The 14,359-nt window shown below is 40.1% G+C and overlaps 1 non-coding gene across 1 annotated transcript; it reads left to right on the top strand.

Annotated features, from left to right (window-relative positions):
* The first annotated feature begins 4,557 nt into the window (after positions 1 to 4,557).
* On the top strand, positions 4,558 to 4,664 carry LOC114385548. The gene has a single exon (XR_003660917.1). It is a non-coding gene; the product is annotated as a small nucleolar RNA R71 (small nucleolar RNA).
* Positions 4,665 to 14,359: the final 9,695 nt, after the last annotated feature.

The following is a 14,359-nucleotide window of genomic DNA, read 5'->3' as shown; positions in this document are numbered from 1 at the left end:
GTGCTCAATCTCCACTGGAAGATGACATGCCTTTCCAAAGACAACCCGATAAGGAGACATTCCTATCAGTGCTTTGTAGGCAGTCTGATGTGCCCAAAGAGCATCATCAAGCCTGGTACTCTAATCTTTCCTGCTTGGCTGCACAATCTTCTCTAAAATTCTCTTGATCTCCCTGTTAGAAATTTATGCCTGTCCATTGGTTTGGGGGTGGTATGGTGTGGATACCCTGTGTACAACCCCGTACTTTTTAAGCAAGGCATGCATTGATTTGTTGCAAAAATGGGTTCCTTGATCACTAACGATTGCTTTAGGTACTCCAAACCTACAAAACAAATTAGATTTGACAAAATCTGCAACAACCTCAGCATCATTAGTTCTAGTGGGCTTGGCTTCCACCCATTTTGAAACATAATCAACTGCAGGGAGAATGTAAACATAACCAAAGGAGATAGGAAAATGGCCTATGAAATCTATGCCCCAGACATCAAACACCTCACAGAATAGCATAGGTTGTTGAGGCATTTTTTGTCGCCATGTAAGTGCACTTCCTGCTCTCTGACACTGCCCACAAGTGCTACAGATCTTCCACGCATCTTTAAAGATGGTGGGCCAATAATAGCCACAGTCAAGCACTTTGCGAGCTGTCTTTTGAACACCCAGATGACCTCCCGGTGCGGAAGAATGACAAAACTGCAGGACTGAGTCAGTCTCATGATCTGGAATGCAACGTCTAATGACCTGATCATTGCACAATTTCCACAAGTAGGGGTCATCCCAAATAAAATGCTTAGCATCACTTTTAATTTTATCTTTTTGAGCCTTAGATGCTAAGGGAGGAAAAACATACACAACTAAATAATTGACAATGTTAGCAAACCAGGAAGTAGAAAGAGAATTAGAAATACTATACAGTATATACAAATGATCATCTGGGAAATCATCCCGAATGGGTGAATCCTCATCAGACACACGTTCGATCCGACTCAAATGATCAACAACTAAATTTTGTGCTCCACTCCTATCACGGATCTCCAAGTCAAACTCTTGGAGCCAGAGCATCCTTCAGATCAACCTAGGCTTTGAATCAGCCTTCTTCAACAAGTACTTTAGAGCTGCATGGTCAGTATAAACAATAATGCGAGTACCAAGCAAATATGAATGAAAATTTTCAACAGCAAAAACTATGGCTAGTAGCTCTTTCTCAATAGTAGTATAATTCGCTTGGGCAACATCTAAAGTCCTAGAAGCATAATATTATCACCCTGGGCAATTTATCAATTTTTTGAGCAAGGACAGCCCCCAATGCATAATTTGATGCATCACACATAAGCTCAAAAGGGGTTATCCAGTCGGGTGCTTGGATGATGGGGGTGGTAGTCAGTGCTCTTTTCAAGCAATCAAAAGCCTCTTTGCATTTATCATTAAAGTCAAACTCCACCTCCTTTTGCAACAAGTTGGATAGTGGAAGGGCTACTTTGCTAAAATCTCTTATAAAGCGCCTGTAGAATCCTGCATGACCAGGAAAAGATCGCACCTCTCACACGCAAGAGGTGTAAGGCAATAGTGAAATAATAGAAATTTTTGTAGGATCTACTGCAATGCCCTTATTGGAAATAATGTGGCCTAACACTATACCTTGCTCAACCATAAAATGACATTTTTCAAAATTTAGAACAAGGTTAGTTTCAATGCATCTATTCAAAACCTTTTGCAGACTATCCAGACAAACATCAAAAGAGGATCCATATACAGTGAAATCATCCATAAACACCTCTATGCAATTTTCTAAAAAATCACTGAAAATACTGATCATGCACAGCTGGAAGGTACCAGGGGCATTGCACAGGCCGAAAGGCATCCTCCTATAGGCAAAAGTGTTGAAGGGGTAGGTGAATGTGGTCTTTTCCTGATCCTCAGGAGCAATAGTGATTTGCATATAACCAGAAAAACCATCAAGGAAATAGTAGTGAGATTTACCTGGCAGGCGTTCAAGCATCTGGTCAATGAATGGCAGGGGAAAATGGTCCTTTTTGGTAACCTGGTTCAACCTCCTATAGTCGATGCAGACTCTCCAACTATTCTGCACTCGAGTAGGAATCCGCTCCTCCTTCTCATTTTTGATCATGGTGAGGCCGGTTTTCTTCGGGACTACTTGGATGGGACTCACCCATTGGCTGTCAGAGATAGGATAAATGATTCCAGCTTGCAAAAGCTTGGTTACCTCCTTCTTCACTACATCAAGAATTACAGGGTTGAGTATTCTCTGTGGCTGTCTTACTGGTTTAGCCCCATCCTCTAAATTTATTCGATTCATACATGTGGATGGGCTAATACCAGGAATGTCCGCCAGGGTCCAGCCTATAGCCTTCTTATGCTTCTTGAGAACTGATAACAGCTTCTCCTCTTGCTCATCAGCAAGGGAGGCAGATATAATTATTGGAAAAATTTTGCTATCATCCAAGTAAGCATATTTTAAATTTGATGGCATAGGCTTCAATTCTGGTGTGGGCAGCTGGGTAGTGGTAGAAATAGATGGTTTCTCAGCCTGTACCTCATAAAGAAAGTCAGAGGGATATGAACTTCCTGAAGCATGGTTAGTTCTATCAGACTCTAGAAAATCAATCTCAAGAGGTAAACACATCACTAGACATGTAATCAATATCAAATTCAGATTCACTCTCAACATCAAATTCAGACACATGATCAAATACAATTTCAGATTCAATGCATGAAGAGTGACAAGCATGCAGATTAGAATGAAGATCAGTCATGTATTCATCAACAATATGGTCAATTATTTCAGCACGGAATACAGAAAGATCTTCAGATGGGTGTTTCGTAGCATCGAGAATATTAAAATGAACAGTTATATCACCAAACTCCATAGATAGTGTGCCTGCATATACATCTATCTTAGTTCTAGCAGTTTTCATAAAAGGTCTACCTAGAATGATGGGAACTGATCCTTGAGAAAATCCCTCCTCCATATTCAAAATATAAAAATCAACAGGGAAAATCAGTTCACCAACTCTAACTAAGACATCCTCTATGAAACCAGCAGGATAGGCAACACTTCTATTAGCTAAATGAATTACCACATCAGTTGACTGCAAAGGACCAAGAGATAGAGAATTAAAAATAGACAGAGGCATAACACTAACAGAAGCTCATAAATCTAGCATGGCATTGTCAAACTTACTGTTCCCTATAATACAAGGTATGCTGAATGTACCTGGATCTTTACATTTTTCAGGGATTTGGGGAACAGATTTACCAATCAATGCGGATACATTTCTGCCCATGCTAATTCTTTCACTTCCTTTAAGCTTCCAATTATTAGTGCACAACTCTTTCAAGAATTTGGCATATCTTGGAATTTGCTTTATTGCATCCAGCAGAGGTGTGTTTACCTCTACTTTTCTAAATGTTTCCAAGATCTCCTTCTCTGCCTCTTCCATTTTTTTGTTGGAAATTGCTCTTGGAGGGAATGGAAGAGGGGTATGCTGCTTCTATAAATCAGAATTACCAGTGGAAGATTCACATGCATAGAAATTATTAGGTAACTTAGTCTTTAAATTTTTGTCATCATCTTTTTCTGGAGTAGAGTGAAGTTGGGCAAGTTCATTTGCGGATGAGGAAGATGTTGCTGGTTGAGATCCTTGACACCGCTTTCCTGACCTCAATGTAATGGCACTCACATTTTTGGGATTCTGGACAGATTGAGAAGGTAATCTGTTAGAATTCTGGGACTGTTGTTGATTTAACTGTGTAGCCAATTGTTCCATTTGATTAGTTAAGCTTTGAATGGAGGCTCTGGTCTCTTGTTGAAACTGCATGTTTTGCATAGTCATTTGCCTCACAAGTTCTTCAAGGGAAGGTTGCAGAGAAGCCTCAACTGTTTGTTGTTTCTGGGGTTGTTGTTGTTGTTGTTGTTGTTGTTGCTGGATTGGTGGAGGAACGTATGGTCTGCTTGGGCCAGCATCATTCTGAAAATAAGTTTGTTGTTGTTGTTGTTGTTGTAAAGGATTCGACCATCTAAGGTTGGGATGATTCCTCCACCCGGGATTGTACCTGTTGTTGGTGAGGTCATAATTGTTCTGATGTTGCTGATTTTGCTGCTGAGGTTGAGGAGGTCTATTGTAGATGTTTGCAGCATAAGCTTCAGGTTGTTCAATTGCTTCAGATTGCTGCACAAAAGGGCAAAGGTCTGTGTGGTGGTCGGCAGAGGAGCATAAACCATAGAGTTTGGCGACAGGTGCAGATTTTTTATTCATGGCCAGTTGGGTTACCAGGTTAACCAAGGCATCTAGTTTACCTTCAAGCTTCTTAGTTTCAGATGATGCAGATGAGTTTGTGGCTACTTCATGCACTCCTCTAATGACTATAGCATCATTTCTGGCGCTAAACTGTTGGGAGTTGGAAGCCATTTTCTCAATTAAATTTCTGGCTTCAGCAGGGGTCATGTCTCTATGGGCTCCACCACTGGCAGCATCTATCATACTTCTCTCCATGTTACTGAGTCCTTCATAAAAATATTGGAGAAGAAGCTGCTCAGAAATCTAGTGGTGAGGGCAACTGGCGCATAGTTTTTTAAATCTCTCCCAATATTCATATAGGCTCTCTCCACTGAGTTGCCTAATGCCTAAAATATCCTTTCTGATGGTCATGGTCCTGGAAGCAGGGAAATTTTTTTCTAAGAATACTCTCTTGAGGTCATCCCAGCTCGTGATGGACCTTGGAGCAAGGTAATATAGCCAGTCCTTTGCCACTCCCTCTAAAGAATGAGGAAAAACCTTTAGAAATATGTGATTCTCTTGGACATCTGGGGGTTTCATGGTGGAGCAGACAATATGGAATTCTTTCAGATGTTTGTTCGGGTCTTCACCTGCAAGGCCATGAAACTTTGGAAGCAAATGGATCAGTCCAGTTTTAAGAACACATGGGACATCCTCATCAGGGTATTGGATGCACAAGCTTTCGTAGGTGAAATTAGGTGCAGCCATTTCCCTTAGAGTCCTCTCACGGGGTGGAGGTTGTGACATGTTCTCAGAATGTTCAAAATCAGAATGCTCAAAATCAGGAAGTTCACAATCACCAATAACAGAATGCACAGACTCACCAGTAACAGAATGCTCAGGATGCTCAAAAGGTATGAAATGATGCCTAACTAATCTATGAAATGTCCTATCTATCTCAGGATCAAAGGGTTGTAAGTCAGATGGATTACCTCTAGTCATACACTACATTCAGCATGCACAACTAGTTGCCTTCTTATACAAGTAACAGTGTAGGTTTGAACTACAACTACCATCAAATGATATCCAAATGACTTGAAATTTTGTGAGCAACACCCTAAAATCAGGAAAAGATAGCTCAAAAATTTTCAGACAAAAATTCAAAGTCTAACTATGGAAACTACCTAAGGAAAGTTTAGAAAAATAAAACAATAAAACTTGAAAAATAAAAAAAAAACTAGTAAATAGACGATTATGGCTAGTTTGAGACCTCAGCCAGCCTACGAACGGCTCCTATGATATGAGAAATTTTTTTCTACCCCAAATACATATATAATAATAGTCATTCTGATACCCGGAGCAAAAGTTATGGTCGTTTGAAGTTTTGCTAAACACAAGTTCTCAAATTTTTTGAATCTCTCAAATCTAGCCACAATAAGTGTTCCTGGTATTTTTCACACAAAATATGAGTCAAAAGAACCCACCACACCAAAATTCAGCCAAAAATATCAACCCTAACTATCAAAACAAAAATCGCCAATTAAATTGTCAGCAGCAGTCACTAATGGATTTGCACTACTACTCTGTTTTCTAGGTCAGCAAAAGTGGTCGCTAAATCCGTCGCAAAGCACTATTCACAGCAAAACACAAAAACTGAAACAGGGGAAGCGCTGAACAGAAAAACTAAAACAAAACACCACACTAAACAAAATAACAAGACACTAAACAACACTAACACAACACGAAAGCATAAAATAACTAAACATAAAACACAAATCACTAGCTATTATGAACCTTCGGACACTGCTCCCCGGCAACGACACCAAATTTGATCGAGGTCGTACCTGAATCAAATAAACATTAAAATGCAGTAACTAGGAAGTGATCCTAGGTCATTTCCCAACGAGCAATGATAAACCAAATGTTCATAATATAGTTGCAGTAACAGTAACAATTGGGGGGCGGGGTTGAGTTTGTTTTGTGAATTTAAGAACAAGCAGATTGGAATACGAAATTAATAATAGTAAAAACGTGTTTTTTCCTCTGATTCAAAATCCATTCTCTTATCCTAGGTTATGAGGATTTCACCCCTGGCAGTTAACCACTTAATCCAATCCTAATTTAATTTACCAAGCGAAAATCAACTTAGGGCTGTCAATGTGTGATTAAGCAACACATACACCAATTAACCCCTTGTTCATTAAGCACCAACGCAATTTAAGCACAGAGGCAATTAATCGAACACGAAGCATGCACAGATTAACAGAATGCATGTGGGTTAATTGGTGAAGGGAAAACCGATAGGAGAGCAACATTAAAAACAGAACCTCAAAGAGAATTACGCTTCATCCTTAGAGGGAAACAACACTAGGAATTTAGCCTTCCATAAGCTCAACAAAAGCAGAAACGTAAATGAAGCTAAAGGTAGAAAACATAAATGAAACTAGAAGCAGAAACGTAAATGAAGCTAAAGGCATAAAACGTAAATGAAAGTAGAAGAAGGAACAAGAAACGAAATTGCAATTGAAAGCAGAAAAATGGAAAAATGCATTAACGTGAACAATAATCCAAAGCTAAAAACGTAAAACCTTAAAACCCTATGCTCTGAATAATGGAATCCCCTTTACACGAATCCCAAGGTTGCTATTTATAAGGGTCACTTAAAGTCACTAGGCCCTATTACATTATTCTGGCCCAAAATGAAATAAACACTGAACAACATAAAATAAAATTGCAATCTCCTAATTAGAAATTAACTAAGGTAAGGTAAACGCTGCTTTATTTGCCCTCTTTAAGTCCACGACCAAAATTCGGATTAAGCTCAATGCTTCATTAATTCCTGAAATTAGATTAAAAACATGAAATTAGCTGAATGAACCCAAATAATAAAACTACCTAATTAATTTGACAATTAAGACTAATCAGTAATTAAAATGGTGCAGAGTTCGTCGAGACCACCCGGTTGTGCACGTAACTGCCCTCCCATAAGTGATCAGCCTGGGGCCCAAAGGAGTTCCCTACCAGGTGACACGCCCCCTCAGTACAAAGTACACTATGCCACAATTATTCTTTTTCCTGTGTCGTATGAGCTATGAACAAGGCCAAAAGCAAGTGCCAAAGACCATGGACCAATTAAAGCGCCTAAGCATCCCCTCAAAAATGCTTAGATTCTTTAACCACGCTTGTCCCCACGAATGGGCCATCCGACAAGGTCAGTGCACTCCACCCCCCATGAACATACACTACATACGACGTATGAACGTGGCCCAAAGCAAGTGCCAAAGACCATGGACCAATTAAAGCGCCTAAGCATCCCCTCAGAAATGTTAGATTCTTTAACCACGCTTGTCCCCCACGAATAGGCCATCTGTCGCAACCTACCCTTCGGCGGGAGGGCGACGCGAGACTCATGGGTGCATCTTCCAAGAAAGGAAAAATGCACGGAGTCGCCACCAACGTTTATTTGAGGAAAAGTCAGAAAAACCGGAAAGGTGTGGTCTACGAACTTTAATCGTGAAAGGTTCTAGAGTTTTTTTTTATGCATGGGGAAGGTATTAGCACCCCACAGATCGGTTGAAATTCATTTTATCATTTATTAGGTGAGAAACAGCTCAAATAAACAGTTAAAAGCTCGTTAAAAAGGGTACGGAAAATAAACGTAATGAAAGTAAAAGTACACAAAACAAGTAGGGACCACTAAGGGTGCATAGAATGAATTGAAAGATTCAATTTCGGGATCTTACCGGTTGAAGACCGAAGAACGGTGAAGAACGATGAAGAACAATGAAGAATCTCCACGAAATCGCTTATGGAAACGTCTCAAAAGCATTACGGAAGCACCTTGGCTTGGATTTTTTTCACGGAAACAATTTTTCTCACTAATTTTGAGAGATTTCTCAATACCAGAAGGGCTGAACCCATTTGTTCTGCCCTCCTTCCCCTATTTATAGGAGAAAAGAGGGAGGTGGTTGCCGCCCAGCTCGCCCAGGCAAGTTGGGTTGCTTCCACCAGAAGGCACCGCCTTCTTCTGGAACCCTCAGGAAGGCCCAAGTTAGCCTGGTTGCTATTTGCACCCCCCTTTTGTGTTATTTAAATGATTTCTTTTTGAAACATTGTGGAACTTTACGGATTACGAAACGACACCTATTTTCCTTTTGGAATGTTGTTAAATTTTATGGATTACGCAACAATGCTCGTTATCCTTTTGGAATGTTGCGAAACTTTACGGATTATGCAACAATGCTTGTTTCGAGGGTTCTGAAGGGAGCAAACAAGGTTCAAGGACCGACCGCAAGTACTACCAGACGAAATTAGGGTATGATAGTTACCCCTCTCTACTTATCTTTTATTGGTGATAAAAGGGAAGTAAAGATAAGACACTAATTTCATTCGAGCGGAACATCATTCGGCCGATCAATATCCCAACCAGCGGAACCTGTCATTCAGAAAGAATACAAAAAGCATCAGGAGCGTCAGCAAAACTTCAGTGCCTTGAAAGCGATAAAACGGGATAACCATGACGTTTCCACATGCTATCGAACTCGATCGTCCCTGCCTAGCAAAGAAGAATCTTGCGCGTCGTCGGACTTGAATGTCTTTGGATGACGAAAGTAAAACCTGCAAAGATTTTCAAAATAATCAAAATCGGACAACCAACATCATCCTGATATCATCGGACTTGTTCGCCATGGTTGACGAAAGGTGCGGATAACCATAAAGTATCTTTGCATGTCATCGGACTCATCGTCTCTGGATGACAAAGGTGCAGAAGACGATGTTAGTCTATGCGTGTCAACGGGCTCGCTTGCCTCTGGTTGACAAAAGGTGCAGATGACGACGTTAGTCTTTGCGTGTCAACAGGCTCGCTTGCCTCTGGTTGACAAAAGGTGCAGATAACCATAAGGTATCTCTGCATGTCATCAAACTCGCCGTCTCTAGATGACAAAGGTGCAGAAGACGATGTTAGTCTATGCCTGTCAACGAGCTCGCTTGCCTCTGGTTGACAAAAGGAGCGGATAACCATAAGGTATCTTCGCATGTCATCAGACTCGCCGTCTCTAGATGACAAAGGTGCAGAAGATGACGTTAGTCTCTGTGTGTCAATGGGCTCACTTGCCTCTGGTTGACAAAAGGTGCAGATAACCATAAGGTATCTCCGTATGTTGTCGGACTCGCAGTCTCTGGATGACAAAGGTGCAGAACACGACGATAGTCTATGCCTGTCAACAAGCTCGCTTGCCTCTGGTTGACAAAAGGTGCGGATAACCATAAGGTATCTCCACATGTCATCGGACTCGCCATCTCTGGATGACAAAGGTGGAGAAGACGATGTTAGTCTCTGCTAGTCAACGGGCTCGCTTGCCTCTGGTTGACAAAAGGTGCAGATGATGATGTTAGTCTCTGCGTGTCAACGGGCTCGCTTGCCTCTGATTGACAAAAGGTGCGGATAACCATAAGGTGTCTCTGCATGTCATCAGACTCACCCTCTCTGGATGACAAAGGTGTAGAAGACGATGTTAGTCTCTGATGTGCCATCATTTTCTTCTATTTTCTAAACCCTTTTTGCACCATTTTAATTATTGATTGGTCTTAATTGTCAATTAATTAGGCAGTTTTATTATTTGGGCCCATTCAGCTAATTTGATGTTTTTAATCTAATTTCAGGAATTAATGAAGCATTGGGCTTGAATCTAGAATTGGGCTTGGACTTGAAGAGGGCAGACTAATTTATTCTATAAAATTAGATCTTATCTTATCTAGATATTATTTAGATTTGATCTCATCTAGATATTATTTCATCTAGATCTTATCTTATCTTATCTTATCTAGATTTGATTTGATTTTACTTATGGGCTTGGATTTAAAACATATTTGTAAGCTTTGGGGCTGAAAAAAAACTATATAACAGCACCAAGGTTCTAGTTTAGGGACGCCCCTCTCTCCCTCGCGGGAGACTCTCTCTCTCTCCTCTCTCTCTTCTATTTTTCGTTTTTAGTTTTAGTCTCTCTTCTCTTTCTCTTTTATTTTCGTTTTTTTACAATTCCAGTTCAGACTTTTGGTTTTATCAATAAAATTTCATTCTCTATTTGATTAATGGAAGGCTAAGTCCGCAGCGTTGTTTTCCCTTGAGGATCAAGCACAGTTCTCTTTGAGGTTCTATTATTACTGTTAAATTCTGTTTAGTTTTTCCTCTTCACTAATTACTTTGAATTTGTTGCTTTTAATTCATGCATGCTTAGTGCTTGATTAATTGTTTCTGCGCTTAATTTACGTTCATGCTTAATGATCGTTTATGAGTAATTGGTGTATGTGATGCTTAATCACATAATGAATGCCTTATGTTGAATTTCGCTTAGTAATTTAATTTAGGGTTGGATTAAGTGGTTAAACTGATAAAGGATAAACTCTCATAACCTAGGATAAGAGACTTGCTTGTGAATCAAGGGGAAGCAACGTGTTCTAATTCTGATATTTTCTAATTCACATATATTCGCTGTTTAATTTACAAAAGCAAACAACCCCCCCCCCCCATCGTTACTGTTACTGTTACTGCAAGTATATTATGAACATTTGGCTTGTCACTGCTCGTTGGGAAACGACCTAGGATCACTTCCTAGTTACTACATTTTAATTTTTATTTGATTCGGGTACGGCCTCGATCAGTCTCTGCATGTCAACGGGCTCGCTTGCCTCTTGTTGACAAAAGATGTGGATGACGACGTTAGTCTCTGCGTGTCAACGGGCTCGCTTGCTTCGCGTGGACAAAAGGTGCGGATAACCTTAAGGTATCTCCACATGTTATCAGACTTGCCGTCTTTGGATTACAAAGGTGCATAAGACGACGTTAGTCTCTGTGTGTCAACGGGCTCACTTGCCTCTGGTTTATAAAGGTGCAGATGACGGTGTTAGTCTCTGCGTGTCAATGGGCTCGCTTGCCTCTGGTTGACAAAAGGTGCGGATAACCATAAGGTATCTCCACATGTCATCAGACTCGCCGTCTCTGGATGACAAAGGTGCAGAAGACGACGTTAGTCTCTACGTGTCAACGGGCTCGCTTGCCTCTGGTTGACAAAAGGTGCAGATGATGATGTTAGTCTCTGCGTGTCAACGGACTCGCTTGCCTCTGCGTGTCTCCGACATGGTCAATGCACTCCGTCCCCATGAACATACACAACATCCAACGTATCGAACATGGGCACCATCAAGTGCAATGACCATGGACAAATTAAAGTGCCTAAGCATCCCTGCAGCGAATGCTTAGATTCTTTAACCACTCTAGTCCCCCACGAATGGACCGTCCGACAAGGTTAATGCACCCCCATGAACATACACAACATGCACATGCCAATGCATTTCCAACATAAATCAACATTCCATTTTCATATCATTCTCAACATAGACATCATCTCGTCTCAATGACGTTATCAACAACAACAACAACCTCCTTTTATATTCACATAATCATCAACAATAACATCAATTCATGTTGACATGGTCTTTATTAGCAACGTCATCTCAAACCAATATCATCATAATTATCAATATCACCACATATCAATTAAAATCCTCAATAGCGACATCAACAATAAATCGCATTCCACACATATATATTTATTTCATGCTTGAGATTTACACTCCCAGGTCTTCAAACAACACAAATCAAATAAAGACAACAATATCATTCATCACAATAAATATATATATCGCATCCCATTCGTCAAGGCATAGTTTTTCCTAAAAACCATCATGCAACATCAATATCAAATGTATCGCATCCCGTTAGTTAAAAACATTATTTCTCTTGGAAAACCCGCATGCACATCAAGGACAATTATATCGCATCCCATTAGTTAAAAAAATCATTTTCTATAAAGGAAAAATCAGCATGCAACAGGAACAGGTAGTTATTCTCATAGCTAAGTTCCCTGACCTTAACTATGGCGTTAAAACGGTAAATTTTATAATAAACTCCCCTCACCTATTGTCAGCTACCCGCAAGTCCCTCGTCACATCACTTGAAGATTTCTTTTTCGTCCCCGCTTGTCGGTTCCACGTAAGCCTCTACCATGCCAAAATGAAGGAGACTTAATATGGATTTTAGAAAACAAAGCTAATAACAATGCTCTAGGTCAAACACCCACGTCACTACATGAAAGGGCTGAGAGCATTTCGGGTTTTACAAAGGGACATCATTTTGAAATTCTGATCACGCCAATGTGACTGGCATTCTGTTTAGGTCACGAAAATAACACCCATTTCATGAAAAGATAACGTTTACAAAGTCTCTTTCTCTAGGGTTTTTCAAAGGAAACGTAAAACATGCAATGGTGGTTCCAAAGTTAGAAAAGATGCAAAGACAAGTTGAAACTAACAAGGAACAAGCATAGAACCATGGTTACCTCGAAGGAAAACAAAAGGTCAGATTAAAGCTTCGTTCTCTACCAAATCCGCGAGGCAAGTTGGAAGATTCCACTTTGGTTGAAGGGTTCCTCCCGGTGTGGGGTTTCAACGGAGAACAATGGCATTTTGTGGTAGCTACTGGTGGCTGTGGGTGATGGAGAAAGAGCTTGGAATGTTGGAAATGGTTTTGGAAGAAAGAAGGAGAAGAAATGGCGTTTTTCCAAAGCTACTTGGACTACAAGGCTCAAAACGCACAAGTGACTAAGGCTCTCGGAAACGGAAGCGTCACGCACACTCCAGACGACTTCCCAAAGATCCCAACGGTCAGATCATGGAAAATTGTTCTGTGAACCTCCAGACCAAATTTTGAGAAGATTCAACGGGTAACGAAGGCTGGGCAGTGGTTTTACCGAGACAGCTTCATTTAGCTTCCTTGAGAAGCTTCATTAAGAGGCTTCTTTGAGAAGCTAGATCCTTATCTACCCACACCCCTCTATCAACTAAATTCACCTCTTTGAAAATAATTACGGATAAAATAACACAACAAAACAATCAAACATCAAATATAATTACTAATAATATATATATATATATATATATATATATATATATTATTAGTAATTATATATATATATATATATATATATCAGGGTGTTACACTCCCCCCCCCCTCTCTCTCTCTTTCTTTTCCTCCATTGAAACTTCCTCCCTAAGCTTCTTATCCAAGGCACTCTCTTGGTGGTGAAGCTCCTTCTTCCATGGCTTATTCCCTAATGGATGGCGCCTCCTCTCACCTTTTCTCCTTTATCTTCCGTTGCATCTCCATGGTGGAAAATCACCATTGAAGGACCTCATTGAAGCTTAAAGATCCAGCCTCCATAGAAGCTTCACAAGCAAGCTTACATCACAATATGAGTCCTCATTCTTCATCTAGTGTTAATGGTGAGGGTTCTACTCCTAAGGACCCCATGTATAAGATATTAGATGATTTGAGATCCCTTAAATTATGGAAATAAAAACAAGAGAGAAAAGAAAAAGGGAAAAAAGTGGAAGAAATAAGTCAAAATGAAAGAGAGAAAATAAGAGAGGAAGAAAGAAAAAAATAATGGTGAGGCCTACCTAGATTGGGAAATGAAGGTCGAACAACTCTTTGCTTGCCATCATATTAGTGAAGAGAGAAAAGTTCCATTAGCTACCCTTAGCTTCCAAGGGTATGCCCTCTATTGGTGGACTTCCTTTGTTAGGGAACGAAGGATTAATAGGGATCCTCCCTTAGCTTCAAAGTGTCATAAAATTGGAGGGAAATTTGAATTTCTATTAAAATTTCACTTGAATTTGAAATTGAATTTGAGGAGCCAAAATTTCACTAATTATGATTAGTGAATTTTAGCTATGGTTCAGCCCACTAATCCAATATCAAGTCGAAGATTCTCCACTAAGTGTGCTTAGGTGTCATGAGGCATGTAAAGCATGTAGGACATGCACAAAGTGTGACTATATGATGTGACAACAGGGTGTAGCAAGCAAATGCTCACCTCCCCCTCTAAAATTTAATTGAATTGGGCTTTTACCAATTCAATTAAATTTATTTCTCAACACACACATCAAATATTCACTTAATGCATGTGAAATTACAAAACTACCCCTAATACAAAAACTAGTCTAGGTGCCCTAAAATACAAGGGCTGAAAAATCCAACATTTATAGGGTACCCTACCTACATT

This window comes from Glycine soja, chromosome 14 (assembly GCF_004193775.1).
Source record: "Glycine soja cultivar W05 chromosome 14, ASM419377v2, whole genome shotgun sequence".
NCBI lineage: Eukaryota > Viridiplantae > Streptophyta > Magnoliopsida > Fabales > Fabaceae > Glycine > Glycine soja.
Note: the sequence above shows the minus strand (reverse complement) of the source record. Positions and strands in the feature narration are given on the sequence as shown.